General features: G+C 46.0%; 2 pseudogenes; one reads left to right on the top strand and one right to left on the bottom strand.

The window, feature by feature from the left end:
• Positions 1 to 105: 105 nt before the first annotated feature.
• On the bottom strand, positions 106 to 13787 carry LOC121941346 (annotated as a pseudogene).
• A 328-nt stretch (positions 13788 to 14115) lies between these two features.
• LOC121941345 lies at positions 14116 to 16570 on the top strand (annotated as a pseudogene).
• Positions 16571 to 20622: the final 4052 nt, after the last annotated feature.

Below are 20622 nucleotides of genomic sequence, written 5' to 3'. Positions count from 1 at the left end.
AGGACATTTTCAGTTTTGTAGGACATTACTCACATTCTAGGACATTTCTTGGACTTTAGGACATTAGTGTCTCAGCTGTGTCCTCTCTGTCGGGGTGTGGGGATCTGTTTTGATGCGTTTTTATTCTCCTCTGAACACTAAAAGGACAAATTCACAGGGTCAATCACTTTATTTTTATTGAACATTAGAAAATGTTTGGGGGCCACTGGGGGCCCTGTCAGGGGCCAGATTTGTCCCGCGGGCCGTGGGTTGAGCATCAGTGCTGTATGGAGAGTAACCTGTGTAATGAAGACGTAAATGAACAAAAATTGTGGTTTCTACAGATGAAGTGTGTTTAATGAGAGCAGAGAGATGATGAGTTAGTGATCTGAGAAACGTGACGACAGACGAGCTTTCGGACGGCGTTCAGCGACTATGACATCAGAGGAAGCGTGTGCAGCCCGCCGCCCGGCGCTGCTACAGGACACATGTCACATATATGCTAATGAAGGAGGAGGATCCACCAATCAGGACGCTGCTGCGGGGTCACACGGGCATCTGCAGCTGTGAGTACTCGTCCTGCCCCTCCTTCTCCTCCAGGTGAGGCTCCGCATCATCAGCGTCCAGCTGCAGGAGGTCAGAGGTCACAGGTCACAGGTCACAGGCCGGGACGGGACACGGGTTTGGAAGGCATCGTTTCTTTACAAATTTTTTCGGTAATTTTTGTAAAAAATCTTTCCTGCCCCCCCCCCCCACAAAAAAATATCTGTGCCTTTATCTTTAAAAAATGTTGGCAATTTTTTTCTTTCACAATTTTTGGAAATTTTGTCCTTAATATTTTCAGCCATTTCTTTTTTAATAAACATCTTTTGGCCATTTTTTTTTTTTTTTGTTTTTCAAAAATTTTTGGCTTTCATATTTTTTTGGTGATATTTTTTCTTCTACATTTTTTGGCCTATTTTTATTCGCTTTAAAAATGTAATTTTGTTTTCCTTTTTTGCCTTTTTTTCCTCAAAAGTTTGGGCGATCTGTTTTTATTTTCTTTACATTTTTTTGCTGATTTTGTTTTCTTGAAAAATCTTTGGGCAATTTTAAAAAAACATTTTTTGGTGATTTCTCTATGTTTTTTGGTGATTCCTTATTTTCTATAAAAAGTTTTGGAGATTTTTTTTATTTGGTGAATTTTCTTTCTTTGTTTTTTTTTTTTTTTTTTTTAAATGTGGCCTTTTTAAAAAAAAAAAAAAAAAAAAAAAAGTTTTTTGCCAGTTTTATTTTCTTTACTTTTTATATTTTTGGAAATTTATTCAGTTATTCATTTTTTAAACTTTTTTTGGCCTTTGTTGTCTTTAAAATGTTGGTGTTTTGTTTTCTTGAAAACCTTACAGACGGTCCCTGAATACATCGTATCATAACCACGTCTGATGTTGAAATATTGATGATTCATCAGAATCTGTTTATTCTACGTTTTAAAGTTTGACCTTTTTTTTTAATTTAAAGTTTGACCAGTCCTCTCTGCTCTGGTGATGATGTCACGATGACATCGTGGTGGAGGAGGCGGGACTTACACTCTGCAGCTCGCGGCGGCTGAAGAGGCGGGGCAGCAGAAGCATCCTCACCGGGATGGTCAGCAGCAGCATGAAGGGGAACGCCAGCGCCGCCGCCGTCGCCATGACGACCCACAGGAGAGACAGGCAGGTCAGCTGGACGACCGTGAACAGGTGCATCCTTAATGTCCTCACCTGAGACAGAAGCAGAGAGACGCGTGAGACAGACAGATGAGACAGACAGGTGAGACAGAGACAGACAGGTAAGACTTTTTTTGCACAGTTGACTTGGACTTGATGTGTCCCTCATGTCCGAGTGATGTCAAACATGTCCCCTGTCTCAGTCTCAGTCGAATGGTCCACAGGTCTCGAGTCACTGGGGTCAGAGTTGAGTCAGCAGAAAGTCAGCAGAGCCGTGACTCGGGTCCACGTCCCGCGACTCGAGTCAGCGCCTCCATCTCTATCTGACACGTCTGTCCCGGGTCAGGGGGCGGGGCTGACCTTGCGGACGTAGTTTTGGTCTGGGTGGTACTTCGGAGGCATCAGCAGCAGGACGAGTCGCTCGGTGAGCTGGATCCCGTTCAGAGACATGACGCCCATATAGAGGAAGATCCCAAACAGCACCGCCAGAGGGATCTGACGCAGGACGTCCCCGATGACGATGGACAGACCTGAGGACAGACGGAGACAGACGGACACAGATGGAGACAGACGGAGACAGACGGAGACCACATTAGTTTATGATTCAGTTTTTACAGTTTGTGGCTGTGGAGAATGGTGAGGACGTGTTTTCTTTAAGTCACCAAAAATTTTCAATGAAAAAAAAAAATCAACAAAAATTTTGAAGGAAAAAAACGTCAAAAAGTAAAAAATAAAAGACAAAAGAAATTAAAGAAAAAACACACAAAAGGTTTTATACAAAAAACAACTTGCCAGAAAGTTTTTTTTTAATTTCCATAAATATTTAGAGAAAAAAAATCCCCTAAAAGCTTTACAGACAAATAATTGCCAAATGTTTTTGAAATTAACAAAACTTTTAATGAAAAAAGTCACCAAAAATGTTTAAAGAAAAAAAAAGGCATTAATTAAGAGAAAAAAAATCCACAAAAATCTTAAAATAACCAAAATTTTTAAGAAAAAAAAGGCAAAATTTTAAAAGACAGAAAAATCACAAAAAAAAAGAAAAAATCTCATGAAAGTTTTTAAATGTCACAGGAAAAAAAAAAATCACCAATAATTCAGAAATAAATGTCTTTTTTCAAGGAAAAACAATCACAATCTTTTAAAATCCCTAAAGTGTTTTTTTGTTTGTTTTTTTTAAGTCACCCTCCAAACCGACAGCTTCGGGATGTTTTCGCCGCTGTGATGTCATACCCACTAAAACTGCCACCAGGAAGCCCGTCACCCTCTGCTCCTTGACCTCCTGGATGCGGGGCTTGTCTCCCGGGGCGACGGCTTTGCTCATGACGGTGAGCGCGTTGGTGTGGGTGACGGAGCGAACGGTGGCGGCCGATAACCACGGTAACCCAAACAGCGCAGAGACTCCACCCACCACCACGATGATGAGGAGGTCCACGTGAAAACCAGTTCCCTTCACCAGCATCCGCTCCTTCTTACTGACGATCAGCCTGCAGACAGAGAGCGGGGAATATCAGACCCAGACTGCACCGCAACCAGCAACCACAGAAGAAGAAGAATTTAGAGCCGCACGCCGTGATCTGAGACTCCATGAAGATGAGGATGAAGACCAGGATGGCGGGAAGAATGCTGGCCGCCATCATCCAGAGAGGAAACTCGCCGTCTGACCCCAGAGGAGAAATCAGCCAATCGCGCTTCTCCGGGCTGGACACCGAGAACCCACTGGGCACGCTCAGTTTCTGTTGGCCAATAGGAGGAGAGCAAAGTGAGCGTGTGCAGAGCGCCGAGTCGACTCGGGGCTCGGAGACGGTCAGAAGCAGACCTGAGTGTACGTGTCCTCCACGCTGTAGTCCACCAGCACCATGATCAGGATCGCGATGGGGACGCCAAAGTCGCCGATGATCCTGCGGAGCTGAAACGCAAACAGCAGATTGCAGATCCGTGATTGGCTCTGAGGGAAACAGGCGGACAGGAAGACCCGCCTCCGCCTCCACAGAGCTTCACCGTACCAACCGTTAAAAAAGACAACGCTGACAGCACGACAGTCATGAAAAACCTTAAAAATCACCAAAAGTTTTCAAAAGAAAAATAAAAAGTCACAAAAGTTTTTTAAAGAAAATATTTTTTTTCTTTAAAAATTGGCAAAAATGAAAGAGGTCATTTTTTTAATCACCAAAGAAATTTAAAAGAACAAAAATGCAACAAATTTTAAAGAAAATAAAAATTTCCATTTTTTTCTTGAAAAATCTTTAAGATCAACAAGAATTTTAAAAGAAAAAAGACACTTTTTTTTTTAAATAGCCAAAATCTCAAATTTGAATCTTAAAGAAACAAAAAATAGTATTCAACTGATCCTCCACCTGTCTGTCCACGTCTGTCCACCTGTCTGTCCTCCTGTCTGTCCACGTCTGTCCACCTGTCTGTCCTCCTGTCTGTCCACGTCTGTCCACCTGTCTGTCCTCCTGTCTGTCCACGTCTGTCCACATGTCTTTCTGTCCACCTTTCTGTCTGTCCTCCTGTCTGTCCTCAGCTGTCTGTCCTCAGCTGTCTGTCCTCCTGTCTGTCCTCCTGTCTGTCCTCAGCTGTCTGTCCTCAGCTGTCTGTCCTCCTGTCTGTCCTCCTGTCTGTCCTCAGGTGTACTGACCCTGCCGGGGAAGAACGAGCTGTTCTTGAACTTTCGCAGGTAGAAAGCGATGAAATAAGTTCCCATCATGAGAACGAACGACAGCAGCGCCGTGTTCGGCTCTCCCACAACCTTCCCAGAGTTCCCGGCGGCTGCGGTGAAGTTGCACGGGGATGGAGACGCTGTGTTGTTTCCATGGTAACAGTTTCGGAGAGGATGCTCCTGAAAGATCTGGAGGAGACGAGAAGAGAAACTCAGAGTGGCTCCAAGTTCTGGAGTCATTTTTTGAATTTCTTTCAATCATGTGACCCCTGACCTCTGACCCCTGACCCCCTGACCCCTGGCATCTGATCGCTGACCTCTGACCCCTGGCATCTGACCTCTGACCCCTGACCTCACCTTGATGAGCTTGGCGAAGGTCTCGTAGATGAAGATGAGGGAGATGAGGAAGGAGAAGATCTCCTGAGTGAAACGGGAGACGAAGCGAACCAGGATGCTTCCCTCGAAGGCCACGGTGAGGACGACGATGAGCACGAGCCAGAAACCGATCCACACCCGCCCCGTCAGGTACTCCACGCCGTTCTCCTTACAGAACTACAGGTGAGCACAGCAGGCAGGCGGCAGGTCAAAGGTCAGCTCGCAGCATACAGGGAGCAGCAAACGTGTCCGTCTGTGTTGGACGTCTGATCGTCTCGAGGACGGCTCGACACTTTTTAAACGTTAAAGGATCATTTCGGTCAGAAGATTTTTAACCCTTTAACGTCCCGCTCAGTCTGAGTCACCGTGTTGTGATGAAAACTGTGTTTGAACTCGTTCTGTTCGAGTCGTCTCTACCGATCGGTTTAGCTTTGCGTTTTTAAAAACGTCCACTAGATGTCGCTGCGTCGCCTTTTCAGCTGCATCCTGCATGGAGTTACAATAAAAATCACAGCAGACATGAGCGCTCTCTGATTTTTTAATGAAATAAAAAAGGCTGAATATTTGTGTTATAAATACCATATCTTAAATGTTTGTCCTTATATATTTGGTGAGAATTTTATCAGTGTGATTTTTTTTTCACCATTTCTGAGACGTTTTCAAAGTCCTGTGATGGTAAATGTGTGGAAATAATATTAGTGCTGGTAATACAACTAATTCCACATCATAAATTCATATATGTTGGTATTTTAACATATTTCAAGCATTATAACAATAAACACAACAGTTTTGCCATGAACCGTCTGTCAGAGGTCAATAGTTAAAAAAAATGATGGGATATTATAAAAAAATGAACATTGATTCTTGCTATTTTTGCCCAAAGGACATTAAATAGTAAATGATTCAAGAAGTATAATTAATGGAAAAAATGACTCACTGAATATAGAAGAAGTGTTTGAGAGGAGGTGGATTTCGGAAGATGCGGATCTATAACTACAACATTAAACTGAATTAATTAAAGGGAAGAAAATATGTTCAGTGTGACCAACGAGAACCCAGTCATCATTATTTCTATCTAATTCTCTGCATCGCTTCAATTTTTCTTGTTTTTCTTTCTCTCTTTTTTTCATTGTCAAAAGGCAGATATATTGGTTATTTATGTCTTTTGATAATATTTTGATTTTATTGAAAAATCCATATATTGCAGATAGAAAAGCTGTATGAAAATGGTTTGGGAAGAAAAAGTACTAAAAACAAAAGGAAAAGATTGAAAATGCAGAGCGAAAAAGGCGGGAGCTTTTCTTACAGTGTAGAACGCCTCCTCGAACACCAGCAGCGGTCCAGAGAAGCCGATCACCAGCAGAGGCTGAGCGCCCAGCACGCTGAACACCACGCCCTGCAGCGCCGTCGCCACGATCAGCTCCGACACGCCAATCAGACCCTCCGTCTTCTCACCTGTGGACGGGTGGACAGAGAATGTCTTACAGAACCAACCACAGCTCGTCAGGAGGTTCAGAGTCCGTCAGCGCGTCTCTGACTCACCTAGCAGCCCTCCGAAGGTGATGGCGGGCGACAGCGCGGCGAAGTAGATGAAGATGACGGCGGCCATGCACTGAGGGTTAAGAGCGTCTCGGATGTCACTGAGGTACTGAGGGTAGCGTCGACTCACGTCTTTGATCAGACCTCCGAAAAGACGGCCGGTGCGCCTCAGGGGCTCGTCACCGGGTTTGGAGGGAACGAGGGAGTCTGCGGGAAAAAAACCAAAACAAACGACATCAGAACATCAACATCAGGACGGCTCGTGTCATCAGGAGGTTTTTTATTAATATAAAAGAAACTTTCACTCTACGCTGACGACGCCCTGATTTACCTTCAGAAGACCACAGCTTCAAACTGAACTCTGCCAAAACCCCCTGAGTCCTGATCCTAGTCTGACCCCGACTGACCGCTGCTACATCACGCTGTGAGAGAACGGCATCATGGGAAATTCCTTCTGAAGCAACATTTAGTGAAAGCTCAACTTTCCCAGCAGCAAAAGCGGGTATTTTTCTGAACATTTCCAGCCATGTTTAAAGCGAAAAGTGTTTTTTTAAAACCAAGATTTTAGAATATTTCCAGTCTCGTAACAACCAAAACTGACATTCTTTAACGACAGGCTGGGACATTTCTGTCCGCGTTTATGAAGACAGAAACTGCTGTTTCTAAGTCCTGTTTATAGCCACAAAAGCTGCTTTGTTTTTTTCTGGTCTTGTAACAACAAAAGCAGGTATTTTTTAACATAAATGTGGGATATTTCCAGATGTGTCTATAGTGACAAAAGCAGGTAAGAAGTGAGAATAGAGTAAAATGCTGACTCAGCAGCACAGAGGCTCAGAGACCGTGATTCGGGATGTTGATGAAAAAACAAACAAACAGAGAGCTGGAATCTCCTACTCGGCAGTTTGACGTTTAAGAGCTCAGAGAACTTTAACTCATAAAAATCTGAAAATCTAAAAATCTGAGGACATTCACAGACGTGAAAAAGTGCATTCTTGCTTCACGATGGCGTCTTGCTGGTTTGAGATGCTGTTTGTGTACTCGGCTGATTTGGGTCTGCAGTCGTGTGTCATCACTCACTGTCTCTGACCTCCAGAAGGCTAAAAAACCCCAAAACATACTTTCTAACAAAACGCCAAAGACGTTAGAGGAAATCAGCAGGTGATAACCGACCTTCATCCTGCTGAGTGCCGCTCTGTTTCTCCGGCAGTCTGCCGCTCTGCTGCTCCTCCCGCTTTCGCAGCATTTCTCGTTGGAAGCGAGCGACCGAGTGCAGCAGCTCGTCGTCGTCGACGTCGGAGGGCGGGAGGGACGATACTGCAGTCCAAAAAGCGGTTGATGGCCGTCAGCAGGTCCTGGCGGTCGTCGGCCTGGTATGCCGCCTCGTGGAAGTGCTGAGGGCGGAATTAATGTGAGCACATGACGGGTCAAGGCAGCGGCGCCCTCTGGTGGTGGTATCGTACACAGTGGCAGGAACCGTTCACGCTGCAGGGACTCACCTTGTCGGACATGAGCGTGGAGATGGAGCGTCCAATCTGGTGGTAGTCGATGCTGGCGGTGGGCGGGCCCAGCAGGAGGAAGAGGAACCTAACGGGGACAGGAACCTCCAAGACGGACTCCAGCAGGACCGCCTCCTGCAGCCGCACAAACGCCATGGAGGGCTGCTCCAGGAAGCCCACGCTGCCTGCAGACACAGCAGAGGGAAGCAGCAAACCCTCTGAAGCTCAGGATCTACAGACTGATGCTGGTGATGAAGACCATGAGGTGAGGTTGGACACGTACCCACGAGAACGACGGTGGCCTCGGCTCTCTCGGGGATCTTCTCCATCAGCTTCACTTCATGTCTGGACCTGGAGTGGCTGATGGGCTGATGGGCGGGGCTTCTTTCTAAACACATCACATTAACAGAAGCGCCAAATAAATACAGCAAATCCCCACAAGTCAAACACTCACAAGGCTCCTCCTGACACGACTACACCGATGAGTCCCAGCTGGGGGGGACACGGTCGGAGAGACAGCATCAGAGAGACACTGTCAGAGAGACAGCGTCAGAGAGACAGCATCAGACAGACACTGTCAGAGAGACACTGTCAGAGAGACAGCGTCAGACAGACACTGTCAGAGAGACAGCGTCAGAGAGACAGCGTCAGACAGACACTGTCAGAGAGACACTGTCAGAGAGACAGCATCAGACAGACACTGTCAGAGAGACACTGTCAGAGAGACAGCGTCAGACAGACACTGTCAGAGAGACAGCGTCAGACAGACACTGTCAGACAGACACTGTCAGACAGACACTGTCAGAGAGACAGCGTCAGAGAGACAGCATCAGACAGACACTGTCAGAGAGACACTGTCAGAGAGACAGCGTCAGAGAGACAGCATCAGACAGACACTGTCAGAGAGACAGCGTCAGACAGACACTGTCAGAGAGACAGCGTCAGACAGACACTGTCAGACAGACACTGTCAGACAGACACTGTCAGAGAGACACTGTCAGAGAGACAGCATCAGACAGACACTGTCAGAGAGACACTGTCAGAGAGACAGCGTCAGACAGACACTGTCAGAGAGACAGCGTCAGACAGACACTGTCAGAGAGACACTGTCAGAGAGACAGCGTCAGACAGACACTGTCAGAGAGACACTGTCAGAGAGACAGCGTCAGACAGACACTGTCAGAGAGACAGCGTAAGAGAGACAGCGTCAGACAGACAGGTGCTCAGGTGTCCTCAGCCATCTTCGTACCTTGCTCTTCTCTCCGTCAGCCTCTCTGTGATTGGTCAGATTGATGGAGGGCTCTGATTGGCCGTCGTGTTTTTCCATCAGGGCGGCCATGTTGGCTGCAGAGATGTTCTTGCTGAACAAGCTGTGATCTATGGATGGATGTTAATGGATGGATGATGGAGATATGGATGGATATTACTGGATGGATGAATGATGGAGGGAGGGATGGATGGGATGGATGGATGGATGGATGGATGGATGGAAGGATGGAGGGAGGGAGGGAGGGATGGGGATGGATGGATGGATGGATGGATGGATGGATGGATGGAGGATGAGATGGGATGGATGGATGGATGGATGGATGGATGGATGGATGGATGGATGGATGGATGGATGGATGGGAGGGATGGGATGGATGATGGATGGATGGATGGATGATGGATGGATGGATGGGATGGGATGGATGGATGGAGGGATGGATGGATGGATGATGGATGGATGGATGATGATGGATGGATGATGATGGATGGATGGATGAGGGATGATGGGAGGGATGGATGATGGATGATGGATGGATGGATGATGGATGATGGATGGATGATGATGATGGATGATGGATGGATGGATGGATGGATGGATGGATGGATGATGATGGAGGGATGGGATGGATGGATGATGATGATGATGGATGGATGGATGATGGATGATGATGATGATGGATGATGGATGGATGGATGGATGGATGGATGGATGATGGATGGAGGGAGGGAGGGAGGGAGGGAGGGAGAAGGATGGATGGATGGATGATGGATGGATGTATTTGGGACCTGTGGCGGAGCAGCAAAGCTCGGAGGACGTTGGCTCGGTCTTCAGCTTTGATCTGGTCTGAGATCACCATCTGCTCCACCACCTGCTGAGCGATCCCCGGCAGAGTCCTCTGCTTCAGGTCCAGGAGCACCGCCCCTGAAAACACAACGCCGTGACATCACACACTGACATCATCACACACTGACATCATCACTCTCCTCTACATCAGATCCCTGATGTTTCATTCAAGGTGAAAATCCACAGATGGAAACATGTTATTTTATTAAACATCAATGACAACATAAATATGTGGATTTCCATTTGCTGATTTTCCTTCTCTGTTTTGTACAGGTTTTATTGGTTTTAGTTTTTAGATAAATATATGTACAGGATTGTGGAAACAACAACCTTCCAATCATTATGAGGAAATACCGGCATCATTACAGGAAGTACTACATGTGCACAGCACGTAAAAAACATGATGTAATGATGTGATGAAGAGAGGAAGGAAGCCTTCACTTTCTGCTGCAAAAAGAGTGAATGCTCTATCTGTTATGGTTTTTATATGAGATGGATTAAACAGAATCATGCATGATTTGTTTAAACAGTGTTGATGTGTAGTGTCAGTGTTCCTCCACTGGGGGCAGCAGAGTGCCTCTTCACCGTGCGAGATGGTTTTTCGGAGCTCCAGCAGGGAGCGGAAGGACAGGGAGGCGACGTGAGGCCTCCCCCAGCGCTCCGTCTCCTCCTCCACCTCCTCCTCAAACTTGATCCATCGAGCCGTCTCCCTCCACTGCAGCTCCTGGTTCCTGTCGATCACCAGCTCGTTCAGCTCCACAAACACCTGCACACACACACACACACACACACACACACACACACACACAAACACACACACACACACACACATATCCGTTTTTGTTACTTTTGAGGACAATACACTGACACATTCATTCCCAGGACACTGAACCCGACCTTCATCATCACCTCTACATCTCATACCATTCAGCACTTACAGTATATTACTTTAACGACTTATATATATTTGTATTTTAATTCTATTTTGTTTGTATATATATATATATTAGCTAATGTTTAATTATTTCCTAACTATATTTTTTAAAATTATTTATCTGAACTGTCATTCTGACATTGCTGAATTTTAAGTAATTTACCAGACTTTATTTTGATTTATTACTTTTGTATGAAGCACACGTTGTAAATATTTTTGTTTCTGCTTCTGTATATATTGTGTTGTACACTGTAGCATAATGCACTTTTTTCTTTTTTAAATATTTCTTAAGGTAACTTACTAGTTTTGCACATAAAGAACATATTTTTAAGTTTTTTATGGACTTAAATGCTCAACATATTATTCATATTTTACATTTTAAAACATTTTAAATACTCGAATGAAAATTGAAGCAAAAAGCACATATTTTTATGTTATGTTTTACTTACTGTTTACTTTCATACTTTTTATTTTCATACTCCTTCTATAATTCTCCAAGCTTTACATCAGAGTGACTGTAATGTATCAGTTTTCCTCAGGGATCAATAAAATATTTCTGATTCTGATTCACGCTTACAGCGAGATGAACAGTAATACAATCGATCCTTCCTCTGCGCAGATCTGATCCATTTCAATGTATTTTAAATAACCACTTCATTTCTTTTTTCTTTTCATCTTATCTAACCCGACCTTTATCACCACTCAATCTCCCACAATACTTAATGGATCATTGTCAGATGTGACAGTTCAGATAAATCATTTTAATCATATATATAGTTAGGTAAATAATGTAAACATTAGCTATATATATATCATATATACAAACAAAATAATAGAATTAAAATACAAAACGTCCACATGTAATGTCCAAAACATGTTAATAATACTGTAAGGTCATCATGATGAATGGTACACTGAGATGTAGAGGTGATGATGATCATCGGGTTTCATGTACACCTCTGGGAATGAATGTAGTCAGTGTATTGTCAGTCAAAAAACCAACAAAAACGGATATGTGTGTGTGTGTGTGAGGGGATGTTGTGTGTGTGTGTGTGTGTGTGTGTGTGTGTGTGGTGTGTGTGCAGGTGTTTGTGGAGCTGAACGAGCTGGTGATCGACAGGAACCAGGAGCTGCAGTGGAGGGAGGACGGCTCGATGGATCAAGTTTGAGGAGGATGGAGGAGGATCTAAGACGGATCGCTGGGGGAGGCCTCACGTCGCTGATCCCTGTCCTTCCGCTCCCTGCTGGAGCTCCGAAAAACACATCTCGCACGGTGAAGAGGCAACTCATGCTGCCATCAGTGGAGGAATCACTGACACTACACATCAACACAGTTTTTAAACAAATCATGCATGATTCTGTTTAATCCATACATCATCCATAAAAACCATAACAGATAGAGCATTTCACTCTTTTTTGCAGCAGAAAGTGAAGGCATCCTTCAAGCTCTTCATCACATCATTACATCATTCTCAAATTTTTAAACGTGCTGTGCACATGTAGTACTTCCTGTAATGATGCCGGTATTTCCTCATAATGATTGGAAGGTTGTTGTTTCACAATCCTGTGTCATATATTTAATCTAAAAACTAAAACCAATAAAACCTGTATACAAAACAGAGAAGGATCAAATCAGCAATTCTGGAAATCCACATATTTATGTTGTCATTGATGTTTAATAAAATAAATCATTTCCATCTTGGATTTTCACCTTTGAATTCAAAAAACATCAGGGATCTGATGTCAGAGGAGATGATATCATCATCCATCCATCATTCCCATCCATCCCTCATCCCATCCCATCATCATCATCATCATCATCATCATCATCCATCATCCCATCATCATCATCCATCCATCATCCATCCATCATCCATCATCATCATCATCATCCATCATCATCATCCATCATCATCCATCATCATCATCATCCCTCATCATCATCATCCTCATCATCATCATCATCCATCATCATCATCATCATCCCATCATCATCTCATCTCATCATCCCATCATCATCATCATCATCATCATCATCCATCCATCATCATCATCTTCATCATCATCATCCATCCATCATCATCATCATCATCATCATTCCATCCATTTCCATCATCATCCATCCCATCATCATCCATCCATCCATCCATCCCTCCCTCAATCCATCATCCATCATCATCATCCATCATCATCATCCATCCATCCATCATCCATCATCATCATCCATCCATCCATCCATCATCCATCATCATCATCTCATCTCTCATCATCCATCATCATCATCATCATCATCATCATCTCATCATCATCATCCATCATCCATCATCCATCATCATCCATCCATCCATCCATCATCCATCTCATCATCCATCATCCATCATCTCTCATCTCATCATCATCATCATCATCATCATCATCCATCCATCATCCATCATCATCATCATCATTCATCATTTCGCCCTGATGGAAAAATCACAGGAACGGCCAACATCAGAGCCCTCCATCAATCTGACCAATCACAGAGAGTGACTGAACGGATCTAGAACAAGCAAGGTACCAATGATGGTCTGAGGGACCAACCTAGATGTACTGACGCTGAAACTCAACCATGTCAAGACAGTGTCTGTCTGACACTGACAGTTAACTGACAGTGTCCATCTCTGTAGATGTCTGTACTGAGCTGTCCTCTCTGAAGTGTCCTCTTCGAACAGTGTCTATCTGTTTACCCTAGAAACCCATTAATGAAAGATGTCCTGGTCAAACTGTCTCTGTTGAAAGTTGTCACCTGCAGTGTCTGTCTGATGCTTCTATCTCTGAACAGTGTCATCTCTCCAGACAAGTTTCTGTCTGACAGTGTCTCCATCTGAACAGTGTGCTGTCTGAGTGACAGTGTCCCGTCATGACGCAGTCTTCTCTGACAGTGTTGTCAAAATGTCTAGCTCCTGATGCATGTCTACCTGTCTGTCCCCATCCAGTGACAGTGTTCTCCAACACAGTGTCCCATGTTGTCCCTTCGTGTCTCTGACCGCAGTCTCTCTGACAGTGTCTGTCCTGACAGTGTCTGTCCCCCCAGTGTCTGTCTGACGCTGTCTCTCTGAAAGTGTCTGTCTGACTGCTGTCTCTCTGACAGTGTCTCTCTGACAGTGTATGGACTGATCTGTCTCTCTGACAGTGTCTCCTCAATGACAGTGTCTGTTCAGACTTGCTGGTCTTGTCTTGACGCTGCCGTAATCCTCATGACAGTTTCTGTCTGACGCTGTCTCTCCACTGACAGTGTTCTCTGACAGTGTGTGTCATGCTGTCTCTCTGGTGTCTCTCTGACAGTCGTTCTCATGATGCTGTCTCTCCACCCCACCCCCACCCAGCTGGGACTCATCGGTGTAGTCGTGTCAGGAGGAGCCTTGTGAGTGTTTGACAGATTGGGGGGATTTGCTGGGTATTTATTTGGCGCTTCTGTTAATGTGAAAATGTGTTTAGAAAGAAGCCCCGCCCATCAGCCACTCCAGGTCCAGACATGAAGTGAAGCTGATGGAGAAGATCCCCGAGAGAGCCAGGCCACCGTCGTTCTCGTGGGTACGTGTCCAACATCTCACCTCATGGTCTTCATCACCAGCATCAGTCTGTAATCCTGAGCTTCAGAGGGTTTGCCCATCACTTCCCTCTGCTGTGTCTCAGGCAGCGTGGGCTTCCTGGAGCAGCCCTCCATGGCGTTTGTGCGGCTGCAGGAGGCGGTCCTGCTGGGAGTCCAGTCTTGGAGGTTCCTGTCCCCGTTAGGTTCCTCTTCCATCCTGCTTTGGGCCCGCCCAACGCCAGCATCGACTACCACCACATTGGACCCATCTCCACAGCTCATGTCCAGACAAGGTGAGTCCCTGCAGCAGTGAACGGTTTCCTGCCACTGTGTACGATACCACCACCAGAGGGCGCCGCTGCCTTGACCCTCATGTGCTGATTAATTCCGCCCTCAGCACTTCCACGAGGCGGCATACCAGGCCGACGACCGCCAGGACCTGCTGTACGGCCATCAACCGCTTTTGTGTGACTGTGTATCGTCCTCCCGCCCTCCGACGTCGTCGACGACGAGCTGCTGGTACACTCGGTCCGCTCGCTTCCAACGAGAAATGCTGCGAAAGCGGGAGGAGCAGCAGAGCGGCAGACTGCCGGAGAAACAGAGCGGCACTCAGCAGGATGAAGGTCGGTTATCACCTGCTGATTTCCTCTAACGTCTTTGGCGTTTTGTTAGAAAGTATGTTTTGGGGTTTTTTAGCCTTCTGGAGGTCAGAGACAGTGAGTGATGACACACGACTGCAGACCAGTGAAATCAGCCAGAGTACACAAACAGCATCTCAAACCAAGCAAGACGCCATCGTGAAGCAAGAATGCACTTTTTCACGTCTTGAATGTCCTCAGATTTTTAGATTTTCAGATTTTTATGAGTTAAAGTTCTCTGAGCTCTTAAACGTCAAACTGCCGAGTAGGAGATTCCAGCTCTCTGTTTGTTTGTTTTTTCATCAACATCCCGAATCACGGTCTCTGAGCCCTCTGTGCTGCTGAGTCAGCATTTTACTTGGATATTCTCACTTCTTACCTGCTTTTGTCACTATAGACACATCTGGAAAATATCCCACATTTATGTTAAAAAAGTACCTGCTTTTGTTGTTACAAGACCAGAAAAAAAACAAAACCAGCTTTTGTGGCTATAAACAGGACTTAGAAACAGCAGTTTCTGTCTTCATAAACGCGGACAGAAATGTCCCAGCCTGTCGTTAAAGAATGTCAGTTTTGGTTGTTACGAGACAAGAAATATTCTAAAAATCTTGGTTTTAAAAAAACACTTTTCGCTTTAAACATGGGCTTTTAATGTTCAGAAAAATACCCGCTTTTGCTGCTGGGAAAGTTGAGCTTTCACTAAATGTTGCTTCAGAAGGAATTTCCCATGATGCCGTTTTCTCACAGCGTGATGTAAAAGCAAGCAGCGGTCAGTCGGGGTCAACAGAACTGTCGACTCAAGGAACAGGACTCAGGGGGTTTTGGCAGAGTTTCAGTTTGAAGCTGTGGTCTTCTGAAGGTAAATCAGGGCGTTCGTCCAGCGTAGAGTGAAAGTTTTCTTTTATATTAATAAAAAACCTCTGATGACACGAGCCGTCCTGATGTTGATGTTTGATGTCGTTTGTTTTGGTTTTTTCATCCCGCAGACCCCCTCGTTCCCTCCAAACCCGGTGACGATCCCCTGAGGCGCACCGGCCGTCTTTTCAGGAGGTCTGATCAAAGACGTGAGTCGACGCTACCCTCAGTACCTCAGTGACATGTCCCTTCGAGACGCTCTTGGCACCCTCAGTGCATGGCCGCCGTCATCTTCATCTACTTCGCCGCGCTGTCGCCCGCCATCACCTTCGGAGGGCTGCTAGGTGAGTCTGAGACGCATGACACTCTGAACCTCCTGACGACTGTGGTTGGTTCTGGTAAGACATTCAATCCTGTCCACCCAAACACCCAGTTTGAAGACGGAGGGTCTGATTGGCCGTGTCGGAGCTGATCGTGGCGACGGCGCTCCCAGGGCGTGGACACACACACACACACACACACACACACACACACACACACACTTTCAGTCAGTCCATTTTCATGCACAGTTAAGTGGAGCTACAGTTATACCTCGATTCGTCCATTTAATGAGCTGCAGGATTCACTGAGTCCGAGCTGCTGCTGTCTGTTGTTTTGAGGCCGCCTGTCGGCTGCGGCGCTGCAGACGTGGTGGGTGGGCCCATGAGGGAGACAAACCTCTGACTCTGGGCCAAACTGCAGCCAGGATTTATCATTTTGTGTTTATGAAGATGACAGTAATTAGTGCCGGTTTACCTGAAGCTCAGGTGAGCTGCTCTGCATTCACTTCCACCCTCACATTAAAATACCTCAACATTAAAATACCGTCTGACAGTAAAATCGTTCTGACAGTAACAGCAGGCTTTGTTAACAGGACTGCTGGAGGCTGCTGCACCTTCACACATTCACACCTTCATCTCAGGAGACTCCAGACCGACGGCTCACAACAGGACCAGCAGATTCATCTCAGACCTGCAGAAAATATCCTTTAATAACTGCACCTGCAAAGTTTAACAGTTACAATAAAATCAGAACAAAGACGGAGGAGACATTTACAATCATCGGCCAAAGTTCAGGCGAGGTCTCTGAAGAGTTTCTCTGGTTGAACCAGGACTGAAATCAGAGCTCTCTCAGGCCAAATGTTTAAAAGACATCCCAGCAGCAGAGTCCATCTGAGGACACGTCGTCCCGTCAGGTTTTTGGATGCTGCTGCTCAACTCAACTTTATAAACTAGTGAAGCTGGTAGATATTTGTTCACAATTTTAGTGATAAACAACGGCATTCCACAAAGTTCCATTCTTGGTCCAGTACTTTTTACAATTTAAATTAATCGTATTTTTTCATCTTTATCTGCCTGTCGTTCACACTTTGATGCAGATAACACAACACAAACTGTGCTGTATCACAGGCTCCACCCATAGCTCTTAAGCTGGATGTACAAAATGCACATGAAACTAAGTTTAGTCTGTTTTCCAGAGTTAGAGATAAAGATAACAGTAACTCTCATGTTCTTTATGACCTGACGCCATCCTTCAGCGTTTCATGCACATGCAACTGGTTCTGGTGGGCCACATTCTCAAATGACACCACCAGCATATGAACAACGCCACCGGTTCTGTCCAAGCCCCCCCTCATCTGACGCCATCTGGCCTTGTGTCGGTTGGACACGGAAGGTGGCTTTCGGTGTCATGCAGCAGTCCAGTGTTCACCGTTTTTTTTCTCCTCCTCACCATGTGCCTCCTTCCTCTAATCAGACCATCCATGCAGTGTGTGTGTTTGTTGACATCACGGCATCGGTTGCCATGTGCTTCGGTTGCCTAAACATAACCACGTGCAGCATCATCCCACCGTGTGCTTGTGTTGACATCACAGTAGCAGCATCCTGGAACATCAACAGCAGACGCAGAAGGAGACATCTAGCGTAATATGTAGACGCAGAAGTCCACTGCAAAGCAGCAACATGTGACTTGGGATGTGCAACGTGTCGTCAGTCCTGCTCTGACAATAAACTTAAACCAAAATGCTTCTAAAACCAAAACATGCACACACTCACATGCAGAAATGTGTTTACAGTGTTGAAGCTTCGCGGCCTGCAGACGTGGAGACACAGTCGTCCCCCGCTCTGCGTTGGTTTGTTTGACGCTGACGGCCTCGCCTTCTTCTCTCCGTCTGGCGTCAGACCGGTCTGACATTTGGATCGGGGCTATTTAAAGCGTCCCGACTCCGGTCTGAATCAGGGCTCATGGATGTGTGTCAGTGTGTGTGTGTGTGTGTGTGTGTGTGGGTCGGCGTGGCGTTGTGTTTGCGTCTGTCGGCTGCAGGGCGAAGCCTGCAGTCTGCTGTGGGTGTTTTCTGACTCTACACTGCAGAGTGAAACCAGCGTGAGTCACACCGAGGCTGTGTGTCCCTGTGTGAGTGTGAGTGTGTGTGTGTGTGTGTGTGTGTGTGTGTGTGTGTTGTAAGGTGTGGGATCAGCTCTTGTTTGTTCTTGGACATATTTTGGGATGAGCTGTTTTCTGCTTCACGCTATCTGCACATTTTTCTTCTTCCCGCTGCAGAGACACGCCTCGTCACATGTGCTTTCACAACACTGTACATGTGTTGTGTGTGTGTGCGTGTGTGCATGCGTGTGTGAGTATGCAGCAGCTCTCAGACTGCGGCAGCCACATTACACAGTGAAGTCTGCAGCTCTGGATCAGGACTCCAGGAACATTGCGTAACTTTTGTCCCAGTGTCCACTCACAATATTACAGCAAAAAAAAATAATTTTCCCCGTAGACCTCCACCAAAAAAGAGATGACAGGACACCTCCAACTGCAAATAAGCTCAATCTTTGGGTTCAGGATCCAGTAATTATCATGCATCTCTGCTCTGGACCTTCATATCAGATAAAACTCAGATTTCAGTCCATCTTAAAAGCTTCTTGGATGCATTCAGACTTTTTACAGATCAGATATCTGATCCCCCAAAAACACATCAAGTCACCAACACAGGCACCAGAATAAAAGTTGCATTCTATGTTTCTGCAAAACCAGATCAGATCAGATCTGATCTCTTACAGAAATTTTAAGCACCTTTTCCAGGTCAATTTCTTTTTTCTTTGTTACAGATTTTCAAGTAAATTTCTTGTACTTTTTGCTAATCTCTAACCCAGTTTTCTCGGGTTTCAAAGGGTTAAATGAAAAAAAATGAGTCTGTTGCAGATGACTGAGGGGGGCTCGAGGTCGGGGTCTTTTGTGGAGTGCTGTGGGTGGAGCTCCTCCCTCTGCAGGGCGCGGCCGGTGGTGTCGGTGGTTTGTGGTGTGAGGAGGGTCTGCAGGAGCTGCTGTGATGGTGGCGGTGGGGTTGTTTTGGTGGTCGGGGGTCTAATTTAGTCTATTTATAGTCTCCTCGCCCCCCTGATGTCCAACCAGCAGAGAGTCAGTGGTGGAGGGTGGAGCTCAGTGAGTGGAGGTCGTGGACAGTAACTAAGTACATTTACTCAAGTACTGCAAGTACAAATAATTGTCAGATGATCCTGAATGATGTGAGCTGAACACGTTCTTCACGTCCTGTCATGTCCGGATGGACTCCCCGCTGAGCGTCTCAGGTGTCTGCGGGGTGAATGGAGGCAGACGGCTGGATGGCAGCGGGTACGCCAACATGCAACGCGCACGGGTGGCGAAACTTGAGAATGCGGTACAACGGAGCCTGTCAGGTCTACAGTATGTCACTGGACGGCGTCAGGTTGAAACGCTGCCGGTAACGACGTAACATAAGGAGCATGAAGGTCCATGCAGGGCGGGTGGGAGGGGGACATGGATCCAACAAACCCCGGAGTTTCACAGGAGTCTGAATGTGTGTCTGTACCTCCTTCCTCTAATCCAAACCACCTGTGCCATCGTGTGTGTGTGTTTGTTGACATCACGGCGATGGTTGCCATGCGCTGTTGTTGTCTAAACATAACCACAAGCAGCATCATCACACCGTGTGCTTGTGTTGACGTCACGGCAGCAGCATCCTGGAGCGTCAACAGCAGACGCAGAAGGATAGTTAGAGCCAGGCACACCATAGAAGAAGACCGTGCACCTGCGTGAAGTGCGACCGTGACATCACCGTTCTCACAGGGTCACCGGCAGTTTCCACAGCAACAGAGGGGGCGGCGTTTTCAAAGGATTTCACTCTGGAACCTGATTTCAAAAGTTTTCAGGCCCCTAAAACGCCGTTGTCATGTGAGCAAAAAAACAGCAACAATGTGTAAACGACCCTTAATAACCAAGTTTTTGTGCACAAATTAAAAAGGTTCTTATTTCCTGCTTTACATTTTTCGCCCCCCGCTCGCCCTGATCATGGTCTGGTCCTGGTTGCGCCGATGCTGTGATCCTGCCTTTGGACACCTCCCTTTCAACATATGCATGAGACTGTTATCATCTCTCTCAACATCATCATAGAGAGCAATTACTAATTTCACACCTACCATTATTGTAATATGACATGCATCTGTTTCTATTATTGCTGTGCCCCCCCCCCCTCCTCTCTCACCCTCTCTCCCCCTCTCTCTTTCTCTTTCCTTTTTTGCCATGATTGTATTTCATTTGCTATTTACGACATCTATCGCTCGTCTGTCCGTCCTGGAAGAGGGATCCCTCATCATCCTCTACCGCTCTTCCTGAGGTTTCTTCCTCTTTTTTTCCCCGTTACAGGGGTTCTTTTTGGGGAGTTTCTCCTCGGGTGATGTGAGGGTCTGAGGGCAGAG

The sequence above is a fragment of the Plectropomus leopardus genome, chromosome 3, assembly GCF_008729295.1.
Source record: "Plectropomus leopardus isolate mb chromosome 3, YSFRI_Pleo_2.0, whole genome shotgun sequence".
NCBI classification, from domain to species: Eukaryota; Metazoa; Chordata; class Actinopteri; order Perciformes; family Serranidae; genus Plectropomus; species Plectropomus leopardus.
This window is presented reverse-complemented; position numbering and strand designations above follow the sequence as displayed.